Genomic DNA, 14,640 nt, shown 5'->3' with positions numbered 1-14,640 from the left:
CTGCTCTTGAAGAAGTGGAAATCAATGGCTTCGAAGGACAGGAACATGAGTTTGATTTATTGAAATTAATACTCAAATGTGCACCAGTGCTTAAAAAGATGATACTGCAGCTGTCACGGGAGGCCTCATCTAATAATAGTGGAAGCACTAAAATATATGACATCTGCAGAACCTATTCTTCAGTGGACTTCTTTGTTTATGAGAGCTCTAGTGAGTATTTATTCGGCATCCAAGATCAGCATGCTCCTATATATTGCAATATTTTAAATAGCGCCCTACAAAATATAGCGAGACCCTTCTCTAAATGCTACACAAGTTATAGCGCGCTAATAGCGTGCTTTATTTTAAAATAGCGTTTGCAAAAAAAATCAAATATATGTAGAAATAAAGTATTTAAGCAACTAAATTTTTCATAGGAGCAAGCAATATATGCATCTGATAAAAGGAGTGAGAAAGCTACTGGAAGAATCTGATAAAAGGAGTGAGAAAGCTAGTGGTTGTGGGTTGGTTTTGGCCTGCTGGGCCTGCTGGGTTGTGCTTATTTCAGTTTTGCATGGTCTGCACGTTATAACGTTACAACGTTACAACGTTATAGCGTGTGTAGCGCGCTAATTGCGCGATTAGCGCCGTAGCGTCTGATTTTGCCAAAACGTAACGTCTTCCTTTCAAATATGCTATAACCGCGTTATAACGGCGAAATAGCGTGCTATTTAAAATATTGATATATATGAATTAGAAAAATAAATGTTAATTCTTCTAAGTTTTCTCAAAACCGAATCTTTCAGTCCTTTTCATGGTTAGGGTGGTTGAAATGTGGTAGTATTGACATCCCAATTAGAGTTTAGTTGTGCATGTATCCCAGTTATTGGCTAATTTATCTTGCTATATTTATCCAATTTTGTGTGCCCACACCTTCATTTTTACAGAAATATAAGCTCTGGATATATACTAGAGTTGGTGATAAGAATTTTTTTTGTGGGCTTCCTTACGTTTTTTGCCCTTTTGCATTCCTCTGTTTACCGTGCCATTCTGTTGTGTCTGTATTCAAATTTATAGGCTATAGCTGAAGTGGTATCATCTGATTTTATTGACCATCCAATTTTTCACATGTTATTTAGTTCCAGTGAGATTTTGTTTAGCATGTACCGTGGTATTTGTTCCTGCTATCAACATGTATTGCATTTTATTTGCGAGTGACAACAATCATTACACATATAACAATTCTACAATTGCATGGGGCGATACTTACTGGAGCTATGTTTCAATATGTCTCTTTTGCAGGGCTAATGCATGGCGGCCAAATTAATCCATTGACATGATTCATGTCCTTACATTGGCGGATTCAAGTGCTCATCGACAAACATCACCCTTTTCCCATTATGAACAATCAATTACCTAGTCTCAAGACTTTGTTCGGTTGCTTGGACAGAACTTATCATGTGCATGTTGTATTACCAGTGTATTGTAGCTCTTTATATGGAGCTCATTTAAATCTTGATTGGTTTCAATGCACTCAACCAATGAATATTATGTTAAACCTGCTGTTTCGATTGCACTGTGTTCTATTACATTTTACCAAAATACCAGCGGCGTCCCGTTTGGGGTCGGCGCCACTAATTATCTACACCTATATGGGTTTTCCCACTAGTGTAACCTCTGGTATTTTCATTTCAGCCACCATCCACAGATCCATCTACCGACATGTGTGATCTCATCGCCGCCACTTGTCACTTATTAACCATCTAACGCCATGGGTGATCTCATTGCCACCTCTTGTTGCTATGGTCGACCTTGCCCTTAGCGCCACCTCTGTTACCCCCTTCCGTCGATGCCTCTCGATGACACACCGGAGAGCGGGCACTAAGCGGACACAATGAGCACGAACTTCCTAGGTTCTTCCCATTAAAAAACCAGGCAACTTGTGTGTAGACACCCCATGTCTTGCTAAAACTCATACTATTGTGTAGACAAAAGGAACGAAAGGGGATTGTTGGCAGAACCTCGCACTTGCTAAAGAGTAGTGTTTTGCTCCACTAGTCTACTGCATCAGTATTGCATCGCACCTGGTACTAGAAGCATAGCTAGAACCCGAATCCAAAATTCTAGGGCTTTGTCACTCCATCAGAGTTGAGATCTAGCCTTCGATGGAGGTTAGATTAGGGCCCTCGAGTTCCACCCAAGAACGTGATAGCGCAAGCTACGAAGCGAACCGCCTCAGCACCCTCCTTGAAGACCTACTCCTCATTGCGTTCTTTCATCGGAGGCATCACCACCACCATGTGCATCAGCGTCCTATCCCGCTAGTGGCATGATGTTCTCTGGGTCAGTCATCGCCAAGTCATCTTTCGCAGCGGCATTTTCAACTCCCTTAAATTGGCGCTCGATTGTGTCTCTCATGTGGTTCCCTCCTCGAGATATGTGCCCCACGTAGTAGGATAAATTCTGAGGTCTAGCCAAATCCAAGAAGTGTTCGGACATTGCAGTAGCTTTGGAGGTACAATGCATCTTCCATTTTATTGCTGGAGTTGTGTCTTGGTAAATCTAATGGTTAGAACTCTTTTCTTGAGAAGGAAAGTCAAACCTTTCAGCCTCTCCAAATAAGCATAATTTTACAAGGAAAAATGAGTCAAGTGTCTAGACCACAAAAATCAGGAGGCGTCAGTTTTGGAATCCAATAAAGAATGGCAAATGTAAGCTCCTCCATCACTTACCACGGTCCTATCAAAATACAATCTATACATGTCTGCCGCGAAAGAAGTGCATGTTGTCAACGGCTGAAGCCACGGTTGCGCCGCTTGCAAACCCACACACCACCAATAGAATGGCTTCCTAGTGCAAGCTCATCGTTTGCACGATAGTCGTCAATGCCAATTATGGAGGGCCATGGAGGTGGACATGAGGTCGAGGCCTCCAACGTTTAGGAAGCCACTCAAGTCGCCTAGAAGAAACTGGGTTTGTTGCCGCAGCGGCGAGTTGGGGTGGAGGAGGAGATAAACTCTAGGGTTTAGTAAGGCACTCAAGGCCGCCGACAAGAAAGAGGCTGATGTATGGAAATTCGTATAATAATGCCCCTCTACCCAATGGAATTTACAAAACAACACCTATATCGACGAGATTGGCAAAAATGCCACTGGCTGAAGCGCAACCAAGTGACACATGTCTCCTCCCGCCATCGCCAATGGCGGATAGTATACTTCCCACCATATCCTTTGGCAGAAGCAACCTGCTGCATTGGCTTGTTGCAAAAGTGGGAGCTCCAAGGGACACACACGCTCAAAACTCTTTTTGTCTTTCTACCATAGGGGGTGGCGGAAGGCCGCAAAATCTAGATTCCCTATGACGTGTTTATTCTCGGATATGTGACGTCATCTGCAGATTTTTTTGGCGGTCTTATACACAACCACTATTTGTTTTCCATAATTATGTTCACATTTATTTCGAGTAATGGAAAATAAGATACATTATGAGATACCATAACTCAAATTAAGATACAAACGAATGTTGAAATTAAAATATATAACTAAAATTAAGATCGAACCAAATGCTCAAAACTACAACTAAATTCTACTGACTCAAAAAGGACAACTTCCGTTTACCATTGTCACCTTCTTCTGTTGCATTTGCATAGTGTGCCCCCTATCTCCCCATTCCGATGCATGTCCGCCTCATGAGCCTCCTTCTTGTGACGTTCCACCTCCTTCATGCAACATGGCCTCATTTTTCTTGATTAGCTCATGCATGAAACTCAGTTTCTCTGAACTACATCTTGCAACTACCACTCTTGCTTCGCTTGCTAGCACCGCCACCTTTTACCGGTGCTCGTCCTTGTACAAGATTTTATGGCACAGGATCATCCCTATCATGATTCTCGCAAAAAATAACAACAAATTGCTATGGTTACTACAAAAATTAACAGAAACAAAATCTTGTCTCACCATTGTCATTGTCGCTAAAACTATGTGCTGGATTTTTGTACTTGGAAGTTGGTCGGGGGACCATTCATATAATTGGTATGCATGAAAAACTTCATACCCAGCCAACTCTAATATTCTGTGGAAAATAACCCACATATATAGAGGATAAATTCTAGATCCTTTGGATAAGTAGAGTGTCGAACCCAATGGGGAGTAGAAGAAATTGGTTGATAGAAAGAAATAACTGCAAAAGTTTCAAGACTATTCGTATGTTTGTTTGATCAAGAGAATAAATGGGAGAATCTTGATTGCAATAAAAGTGTAACAGTGCAGCAGGTGGCCCAATTCTAAATTGCACTAATGACAAGCTGGTGATATTACTTATACGGGTCAAATCATTCTCGAGGACGACATGATGTTTTCACCTAGTTCCAGTAATACTAACTTTGATTGCTTTGATAAGTGTTGTGTGGTGAAGCCGAACTTATGTATTGTTCTTACAAAATACATACTTTTGATTATACCCGCAATGCAAGCATCCACAAATACAGGCGAATAAATAACATAACATCTAACCATCATTAAATTTTGGATCCCCGATAAATCTGTATGAAATACTCCCTCTATCCCATAATATAAGATGGTTTTGCAACCTAACACAGCTTGCAAAAACGTCTCGCATAGTACGATGAAGGGAGTAATTAACAAACTTAGGACACACTAGTATTTGTCACTCCGGTGATCCATCCTAAGAAAATTTATCAAATAATGCTCTCTTCTGGGCCGAGAAAGGTGAAGTGATACGCAATAGTGGTTTGCATATCACCAAGGGAGAATTACAACACATCATAATATCAACACACTGACACTACAACAAAACATGTCAGTAGGTACGCTTTTTCTAAGACGCTTTTATATTCGCCTCTACATTAGGAAGTACCTATTATGTAGAGACACTTTTTAGGATGATGTGCATAGCGTCACAAATTTCACCTTTAGAGGTGCATCACATTCTTTATTATTTTCATGTGTAGATTTGTAGCCACGATTTTTGAGACGTTTTAAAAGACGACACTATGGCTTAGAGAAGAATTTAACAATAATCTATAATATTTTCTAGAGTAATAACATATAATCTTGTAATGATAGGTTGTAAATAAAACCAAACTAATAAAATGGACAAAACACTAATCAGAAACGACCTGCCCATCTCTGCCAACAAATGAAACAGAAATCTCTTGACGAAACTCAGTTTTTTTTGGGTTGGAACACGGAACAGAAATCTCTTCGCGGGCATCTCCCAGACCTGGGAGCCCCTATTTGACGCCCTTTGCGTCAAATTGTCAGCGTGACGCACGGAGAGTAAGTCTGACTGGGTCGGCCCATCGAGTTCTAGTGCGTGACGAAAAAGAGAGCAGAAAAAGGAAACGTGCGCAACCCAGGATTCGAACAGGAGTCCAACTGTGTACTATAACACGCTCCAAGCCAATCCAGCTAAGCAAATATTATTGTCAATAAGGCAGTGCATAGGTTAAAGAACTAAACATCGATGTAGAATTGGAATGGTCTACTATAGCGAATCAGAACTAGTACTGTAGCAAACCGAAAGTAGCTATTGTAGCGAATATGAATTAGTTTCTAGGGTGAACTTTTCTTGATTTATATTTTGACAAAGTACCAACATGTCTTCAATTCCTGAATAAAACCGGAGACAAGAACATTTTTTGAATATGTGAACAATTTTTTTTGAACTTCTCTATGGTTTATAAATTATTTTACTAGCCATAGATGTATCAAAATAAGCAAACAACACACGAAAAACAGAATCTGTCAAAAACAGAACAGTATGTAGTAATCTGTAACTAACGCAAACTTTTGGAACTCCAAAAATTCTACCAAAATAGGAAGTCCTAGGAAATTTGTCTATTGATCTACAACAAAAGGAATCAACACAAAAGCACGTTTCTGTGAATTAGTAAAATTATTTTCATGCGCGAAATTTTTTGTTTTTCAGCAGAATCAAATTAACTATCACCATATGTTATCCTATAGATTCTACTTGGCACAAACACTAATTAAAACATTAAAACACATCTAAACAGAAGGTAGATGAAAAATTTATTACTAAACAGAAACAAAAGCAAAAAACACAAAGAAAATTGGGTTGCCTCCCAACTAGCGCTATCGTTTAACGCCCCTAGCTAGGCATAAAAGCGAGGATAGATCTAAGTAGTGCCATAATAATAAGATGGATCACGAAAACTCATCTCATATTCTCTACGTTCAGCAGCAAGTTTTCTTTGAGGCAAGCAAAAGTAATCAAAAGGGCTAAATTTAATGGGACAAAAGTCCCCAAGATCGATCTCAGGAGGTATGGGTTCCTCCTTTGGCCCTTCATATTGCACAACTAATTCATCATTATAAGCATTCTTTTGGCAGAACTTCGTGAGCCTATACTCAAGACAGTATCCTAGCTCATTGTTTCGAAGAGTAAAATCATTATTAAGTTCGGAAATTCTATCAACTAGGACATTGGTAGGAACCTTTTTTCTAAGGTTTTCGTTAAAAGCAACATAGTCCAAAGATTGAAAACGCCTAACTTCCTCTTGATCAAAGAGGATCGCCTCTATGGGAGGACGACCGGCGTCCACCCTATAGTGCGCAAAGATTTCTTTGGCCTCTTTTATTATAAATCTAAACTCATGTTCCAAAAAGATAGTAGCGGCGCGCTTAATAGAAGAATGCTCAATATTAGAAAATTCCAGGAAAATTCTTTGTATGCAAGGATGCATATCCATAAATTGTCTTTCAAGCTCAACTACAAGCATGGTGATAGCATCCGCAAGACTAGTAGTTCTATGAAGAATAGAACCACTCATAGAAGGTAAAGCATCGGCACAAGTAAAGAAATCTTGAGTAACCCCTTTTCCAATAATATTACCACTACCGATTTGGAACTTTTTAGTATGCAAGATAGGGGGTTCTTCAATAGGAGCATCAGAATTTTCCATGTTATCATTATTGTCCATATCGACGGTAATCTCCCCAATTTCAGACATAATGGCAAACAAAAGCAAGGAGGAAAAAGAGGCAAGCGAAAGAGAGAGGAGATTGGGAAAGAGAGGGCGAATAAAACGGCAAGGGTGAAGTGGGGGAGAGGAAAATGAGAGGCAAATGGCAAATAATGTAAATGTGAGGGAGATGAGTTTGTGATGGGTACTTGGTATGTCTTGACTTGAGCGAAGACCTCTCCGGTAACGGCGCCAGAAATCCTTCTTGCTATGTCTTGAGCTTGCGTTGGTTTTCATTCAAGAGAAAAGGGTGATGCAACAATAGTAGCATAAGTATTTCCCTCAGGTTTTGAGAACCAAGGTATCAATCCAGTAGGAGGCTCCTCAAAAGTCACACGCACCTACACAAACAAACAAGAACTCGCAACCAACGCAGTAAAGGGGTTGTCAATCCCTTCACGGCCACTTGTGAAAGTGAGATCTGGTAGAGATAATATGATAAGATAAATATATTTTTGGTATTTTATGGTATAGATTGGAAAAGTAAAGATGCAAATAAAAGTAAATTGAAAGCTTATATGATAAAAGATAGACCCGGGGGCCATAGGTTTCACTAGTGGCTTCTCTCAATATAGCATAAGTATTACGATGGGTGAACAAATTACTGTCGAGCAATTGATAGAAAAGCGAATAATTATGAGATTATCTAGGCATGATCATGTATATAGGCATCACGTTCGTGACAAGTAGACCGACTCCTGCCTGCATATACTACTATTACTCCACACATCGACCGCTATCCAGCATGCATCTAGAGTATTAAGTTCATAAGAACAGAGTAACGCATTAAGAAAGATGACATGATATAGAGGGATAAACTCATGCAATATGATATAAACCCCATCTTTTTATCCTCGATGGCAACAATACAATACGTGCCTTGTTGCCCCTGCTGTCACTGGGAAAGGACACCGCAAGATTGAATCCAAAGCTAAGCACTTCTCCCATTGCAAGAAAGATCAATCTAGTAGGTCAAACCAAACTGATAATTTGAAGAGACTTGCAAAGATAATTTAATCTCACGTAAAAGAATTCAAAGGAGATTCAAATATTTCTCATAGATAAACTTGATCATAAACCCACAATTCATTGGATCTCGACAAACACACCACAAAAAGAGTTACATCAAATAGATCTCCAAGAAGATTGAGGAGAACTTTCTATTGAGATTCAAAGAGAGAGAAGAAGCCATCTAGCTAATAACTATGGACCCGAAGGTCTGTGGTAAACTACTCACAACTCATCGGAGAGGCTATGGTGTTGATGTAGAAGCCCTTCGTGGTCGATTCCCCCTTCGGCGGAGCGCCGGCGAAGGCTCCAAGATGGGATCTCGCGGATACAGAAGGTTACGGTGGTGGAAATAGTTTTTCGTGGTCGCCTCTGATGTTCTCGGGGTACGTGGGTATATATAGGAGGAAGAAGTAGGTCGGTGGACGCCCGAGGGGCCCACGAGACAGGGGGCGCGCCTAGTAGGGGGGGCGCGCCCTCCACCCTCGTGGCCACCTCGATTGCTTCTTGACTTGCAATCCAAGTCCTCTGGATCATGTTTGTTCCAAAAATCATGCTCCCAAAGGTTTCATTCCGTTTGGACTCCGTTTGATATTCTTTTTCTTCGAAACACTGAAATAGGCAAAAAATAGCAATACGGGCTGGGCCTCCGGTTAGTAGGTTAGTCCCAAAAATGATATAAAAGTGTAAAGTAAAGCCCATAAACATCCAAAACAGGTAATATAATAGCATGAAATAATCAAAAATTATAGATACATTGGAGACGTATCAGACAGCCATACGGACTTACCCGTCGGTGTCCTTGTCCCACGCTGAGCGACGCTCTCGGGTGCTCATGGCGGCTGCGGGAGAGCGGGCTAGAGGAGAGGAAAGACACGGGAGAGACAAAGAGAGGGCCAGGCGTGTAGCGTCCATAGCGATGTCCAAGCGGCGGTAAGCAGGCAGTAGGTGGCCTGCATGTGCATGCGCGGTGACCACACACCTCGCGTCCTTCTGGCTCAAGGTGGGAGACGGTGTCGGCACTGGTGGGCTGGGCCGCCTGGCTACTGGGCCGAGGAAAGCTACAGGTAAGTTCTGTCCTTTTCTATATTGTGTTTCTGTTTTTTTCTTTTGCCACTATTTCAATTTCAAAACAATGACAAAAGCCCTTTGAATATATTTTTTATGTTGCTAAATGGAATTTTCCAAATGGACATAAAATATTTCAAAGTTATTTGAAAATATATCCTCTATATTATGAATACAAATCCAATTTGAAATACAATGATGATTTAAATTCAGTGCCCAATATATTCCTTAAAAATGTTCACTATTTTTGGTTTGGATCCAAACCCTTGCCAAAATTATGAAACATTAATGAAGGGTGTATTGGGTTAATTGAATGAAATTTTTAGGGTTCTTGCCCTTTATTTAATTTTGAGGCTTAGAGAATTCCCTCAATTCAAATTTCAGAAGATTAATATGATGCATGAATGCCTCTGATGCAACTAATTACAAACATTATTCTAGGGCAGTGACATTCAAGCCCAAGTATCCTTCAAGTATCACTCCAAAGGAAGTCGTTGTTGATCAACTCAATGCTAGCCCAAGTATCCTTCAAGTATCACTCCAAAGGAAGTCGTTGTTGATCAACTCAATGCTACTGCTCAGCTCCTCCTCCAGGGCCCCTAAGATCATCTTCTACTCAAAGTGCTATTAGTCCTACGAGTAGCATAACACCATATTCTGCTCCAAGGGAAGATGGACCTAGTTCATCAAGAGGTGTTTGTGCTGGACGACCTATAGAGAAGAGGATCAAGAAGAAGACATCAAGGATGGTGTAGCATTTGACAGCTAGTAGAAACAATTGGTTTGTTTTTAGTTGAACTATTAAGTCATCTCAGTGGAACTTTGAGTGTTAATTAAATTGTTAAGTCATGTCTGTTGAGCTGTGAGTGTTAAACCTATTGAACTTTTAGTGTTGAACTGTTAAATCATGTGTACTGATGATGGATGGATGAACAGACTAATTGATGAATAATACATTTGCCATCACTGATGACTAATACATTTGGCATGATGATCTTCGTGTTGATGAATGATGTGTTTGGCATGATGATCTTGCTTGCTGATGAATGATGAATGATTAATTATGCATTTGGCATATGGTTAGGGTAAATCCAAAACCCTTTAGCATTATTCGTCCTTGAAGATGACAAATATTGTTAGTGTACAGCCTAAACCTTTTGGCATTGGTCGTCGTCGATGATGACAAATATGGTTAGGGTAAATCCAAAACCCTTTGTCACTTGTCGTCATCGACGAAGACAAACATGGTTAGGGAAAATCCTAACCCCTTTGGCACTTGTCGTCTTTGACAATGACAAATATGGTTAGGATAAATCCTAAACCCTTTGGCAATGAGGTGAAGAATGAACTAATGAACAAAGTGCCAAAAGGTGATAAGGTGTTTTTATCGAATAAATTGCAAATTTCCTTATCAAAATTTCAGTCTTGCATGTAGAGGGATTTACAACTAGATGTTCTAGCAAGGCAACACCTGGTGAGAAAATGTGGATTTTCAAACTAATTAAGTGATGCATGTAACTTATCCAAATTAGGTGGTATTAATCCAAGTGGATCTTGCATAGAGAATAAAATAGAGAAGCCGGTCACATGAGGGAATGGGTGTGCTTGTCAATGCGGTCGCCGGGTGGCCGTCTACCACCATCTAGCCTCGCGGGTGGTGTGCTCTGGGCAATGCGATGGGGACAATAATGTGTGTGTGTGGGAGGGGGGTGGGGGAGGACGAGCTGCTTGGGGAGGACGGATCGGGCCGCCTCCATGCCAAGCCCTGGACTGTCGCATTCAACCCTGATCCAGTTCCTCACACCCGAATGATATGGTACTTCTGCCAACCCTTATGGTGGAAAGAGCCATCTACTGGTGCACTTCGAGCCAGCGCCGCTTGTGGCCCATGGACTGCCGCATTCATCCCCGATCTATGGAGGGAAGTGGCTTCCTACACAGGGAGGAGATACATGTCGCGTGATCACACTTCTGTCATGCCATTGTTGCCAATTACATGAAGTGGAGGTAGTTTTGTCAGTTTCATTGGCGGAGCAGGTACAAATTAAGAAGAAGAAAACGGTATGGTTCTCCCAGGTTTCCACCAAAAGCGAACATATTTGGTAGGTTGCTCGGGAACGTTTGCGCCAATGCGCGATGTTCGCGCCAATGTGCGAACGTTTGCGCGGGAGTCAAGATCCGGGCTTTGGTTTTGCTTGGCGAAGCTGCCTTCCCTTCCATGGAGTCAAGATTCGGGCGTTGTCCCCTCCGTTCATCCGCGCAGATTGGTGGTGCTGCTCCGATGGAGCTGAGTCCCGGGCGTCGCCTGCGTTTCGCGCAGCCGCAGCTCTGTTGCCCAAGCGGCGGCGGCGGCGAACCGGATCGCATCAGCTCCCTCCCGCAGGAGCTCCTCCTCCTCATTCTCGCCCTCATGGGATGCGCTGCCACGGCCGCGCGCACCAGCGTCCTCTCCCGCCGGTGGCGCGATCTCTGGACACATCTCCGCCAGATCGTCTTCCACAACCTCGCGCCGTCGATTGCAGCGGCGGTCGGCCGTGTCCGTGGCCCCCCGGCCGTGGTCTCCCTCCTGGAAGTCCGCGTCCCCAACGCCAGCAGGCATCCCTGGCCCGTCGGCGCCACGGCCAGCAGGCTGCTCCGCGCTGCCGTGCGGCTGCAGCCGGAGGAGATCGTCCTCATCTCCCGTGGAGCGTCGAATCTGAAGGCGGACCGAACCTCGTGCGGCTGCCGTGCTTCCAGCAGACCAAATCTCTCATGATGGAAAGGCTTCTCTTCTACTGCCCCGACGGCGAGTTCACCGCGCTCCGGACGCTCTCCATCTCCTACGGCCTGGGCGGCCTCCACAGCTTGCTCCCCCGATGCCCGCACCTCCGCGTGCTCAGCCTGAAGTTTGTCAACGATGGCTACGGACTTGTCCAGAATGGGTTGATCTCACTCCACTTGCCATCGCTGCAGGAACTTTTCCTTGAAACCCGCATACTACACACAGATGCAGTCGACATCGTCGCCCCTCTGCTGAAGCGACTGACGGTGTCTGTAGGCGCTTACAAGGTGGTCAGCAGCATCTCCGTCTCGGCGCCAGTGCTGGAGAAGGTTTCGTGGGAGTGGTGGTATTTCGAGGCCGGAAGCATTGTTCAGTTTGGTCCTTGGAGACTCCAGAGGTTGTGGATACACAGAGGAGAGAGACAGGGACAGCTTCTGTCGCTCCACATTCATGCATCACATGTATGTATCCACACTCCACTCATGCTCAATTTACTCATTTTATTTATCGGAACTAGCAACCGTGCAGACTCAAAAACACAAGTATAGATGTTTACATGAAAAGTTTTACCTAGTGACGGCCTGATGTTTTGCATTTTTGTGATAATTTCTAGCAAATCTCTCTTTTTGCTGTTGTATTATTGTCTTTTACTAGTTCAATAATAGATAGATGGATAGTTGACTACACTGAATTGTAAAAATGATATATATCATCTCAATGTTTTTTTCAGAGCTGGTGTATTTCCAATCAAGACAACTTAGCGCAGGAGGTAGAGAAGCACATGGTTGTTGATTTCGCTCTTTTGGGGCTACGTCTCCTAAAAGCCGGACATGTTTTTGGAGCACTGGTGTTTCATCTCCTCGGGATTAATCGTATTTCTAGAGGAGTACAGAGGCTTAAGATCGTCCTAGAGAGATCGCTCGTAATTATTCGTATTCCCCTGCCTGTTTCATATCATTTCTTTATTATACAGTGTGTAATTAAGTAGTAGTTTAAATTTTATTTTTGGTTTTAGCTGAAAGGAGAATGCCCGCCACACTGTCCATGTGAACCCACAAACTGGAGATCTCAAACTATCTCCTTGACTGCTCTCGAAGAAGTGGAAATCACTGGCTTCGAAGGACAGGAACACGAGTTTGATTTGCTGGAATTAATACTCAAATGTGCGTCAGTGCTTAAAAAATGATATTGCATCTGTCACAGAAGGCCACATCTAATAATAGTGGAAGCGCAAAAATATATAACATCTGCAGGGCCTATTCTTCGGTGGAATTCTATGTTTATGAGAGCTCTGGTGAGTATTTATTCAGCATCCATGATTAGCATGCTCTTATATATATGAAATAGAAATAGAAATGTTAAATCTTGTAAGTTTTCTCAAAACCTAAGTTTTCATTGCTTTTCATGTTTAGGGTGGTTGAAATGTGGTACTGACATCACAATTAGAGTTTAGTTGTGCTTGTATCCCAGTTATTGGCTAATTTAACATGCTATATTTATCCGATTTTGTGTGCCCACAACTTCATTTTTACAGAAATATAAGCTGGATATATACTAGAGTTGGTGATAAGAAAAAATAAATATTTTTTGTGTGGGCTTCCGTCCTTACCTTATTTTCCTTTTGCATTCTTCTGTTGACCCTTCTGTTCTGCGTCTGTATTCAAATTTGTAGGCTATATATAGCTGAAGTGGTATCTGCTGATTTTTATTGGCCATCCAATTTTGCACAAGTTATTTAGTTCCAGTGAGATTCCGTTTTGCATGTACTGTGGTATTTGTTCCTGTTGTCAGCATATATTGTATTTTTATTTGCCAGTGACAACAATCATTACAAATATAGCAACTATACAATTGCATGGTGCGATACTTACTGGAGCTAGGTTTCAATCTGTCTCCTTTGCAGGGTTAATGCATGACAGCCATATTTATCTGTTGACATGATTCCCGTCCTTACATTTGTGAATTCTAGTGCTCATCGACAAACATCATCCTTTTCCCATTAGGAACAATGAATTACCTAGTCTGAAGACTTTGTTTGCTTGCTTGGACTGAACTGATCAAGTGCATGTTGTATTGCCATTGTATTGTAGCTCTTATAGGGAGCTCAGTTAAATCTTGATTAGTTTCTATGCACTAAACCGGTGATTATTATGTTAAACCTGCGGTTTCAAGTGCCCTTTGTTCTATTTCATTTTGCCAAAATACCAACTGCGCCTCGTTTGGGGCTGGCGCCACTAATTATCTACACCTGTAAGGCTTTTCCTACTAGCGTAACCCCTGGTGTTGTCATATCTTCCACCATCCACATATCCATCTACCACCATGTGTGATCTCATCGCCGCCACTTGTCACTCAATAACCATCTACCACCACGTGTAATCTCATCACCGCCACTTGTTGCTATGGTCGACCTTGCACTCATCGCCACCTCTGTTACCCCCTTTCATTGAAGCCTCCCGATGACACACCAGACAGCGCGCCCTAAGCTGAGAGAATGAGCACAAGCTTCCTAGGTTCTTCCCACTGAGAAAATCAGGCACCTTATGTGTACACAACTCATGTGTCTTACAAAATACAAAAGGAACAAAAGGGGGAATGTTGGCCAAACCTCGCATTTGCTAAAGAGTAATGTTGGTCCACTAGTATATTGCATCCCACCTGCTACTGGAAGAACAGCTAGAACCCGAGTCCAGAATTCTAGGGTTTTGCACTCCATCGAAGTTGTGATCTGGCACTCGATGGAGGTTAGCTCTGGGCTTCACCGGAGTTCCACCCAAGATCCAGATAGCGCAGGCAACGAAGTGGACAACCTTAGTAC

At 42.4% G+C, this 14,640-nt stretch overlaps 1 pseudogene; it reads left to right on the top strand.

Moving 5' to 3' along the window:
- The first annotated feature begins 11,197 nt into the window (after positions 1-11,197).
- Positions 11,198-13,275, top strand: LOC123158574 (uncharacterized; annotated as a pseudogene).
- The last annotated feature ends 1,365 nt before the right edge of the window (positions 13,276-14,640 follow it).

This window comes from Triticum aestivum, chromosome 7B (assembly GCF_018294505.1).
Source record: "Triticum aestivum cultivar Chinese Spring chromosome 7B, IWGSC CS RefSeq v2.1, whole genome shotgun sequence".
Taxonomy (NCBI): Eukaryota; Viridiplantae; Streptophyta; class Magnoliopsida; order Poales; family Poaceae; genus Triticum; species Triticum aestivum.
Note: the sequence above shows the minus strand (reverse complement) of the source record. Positions and strands in the feature narration are given on the sequence as shown.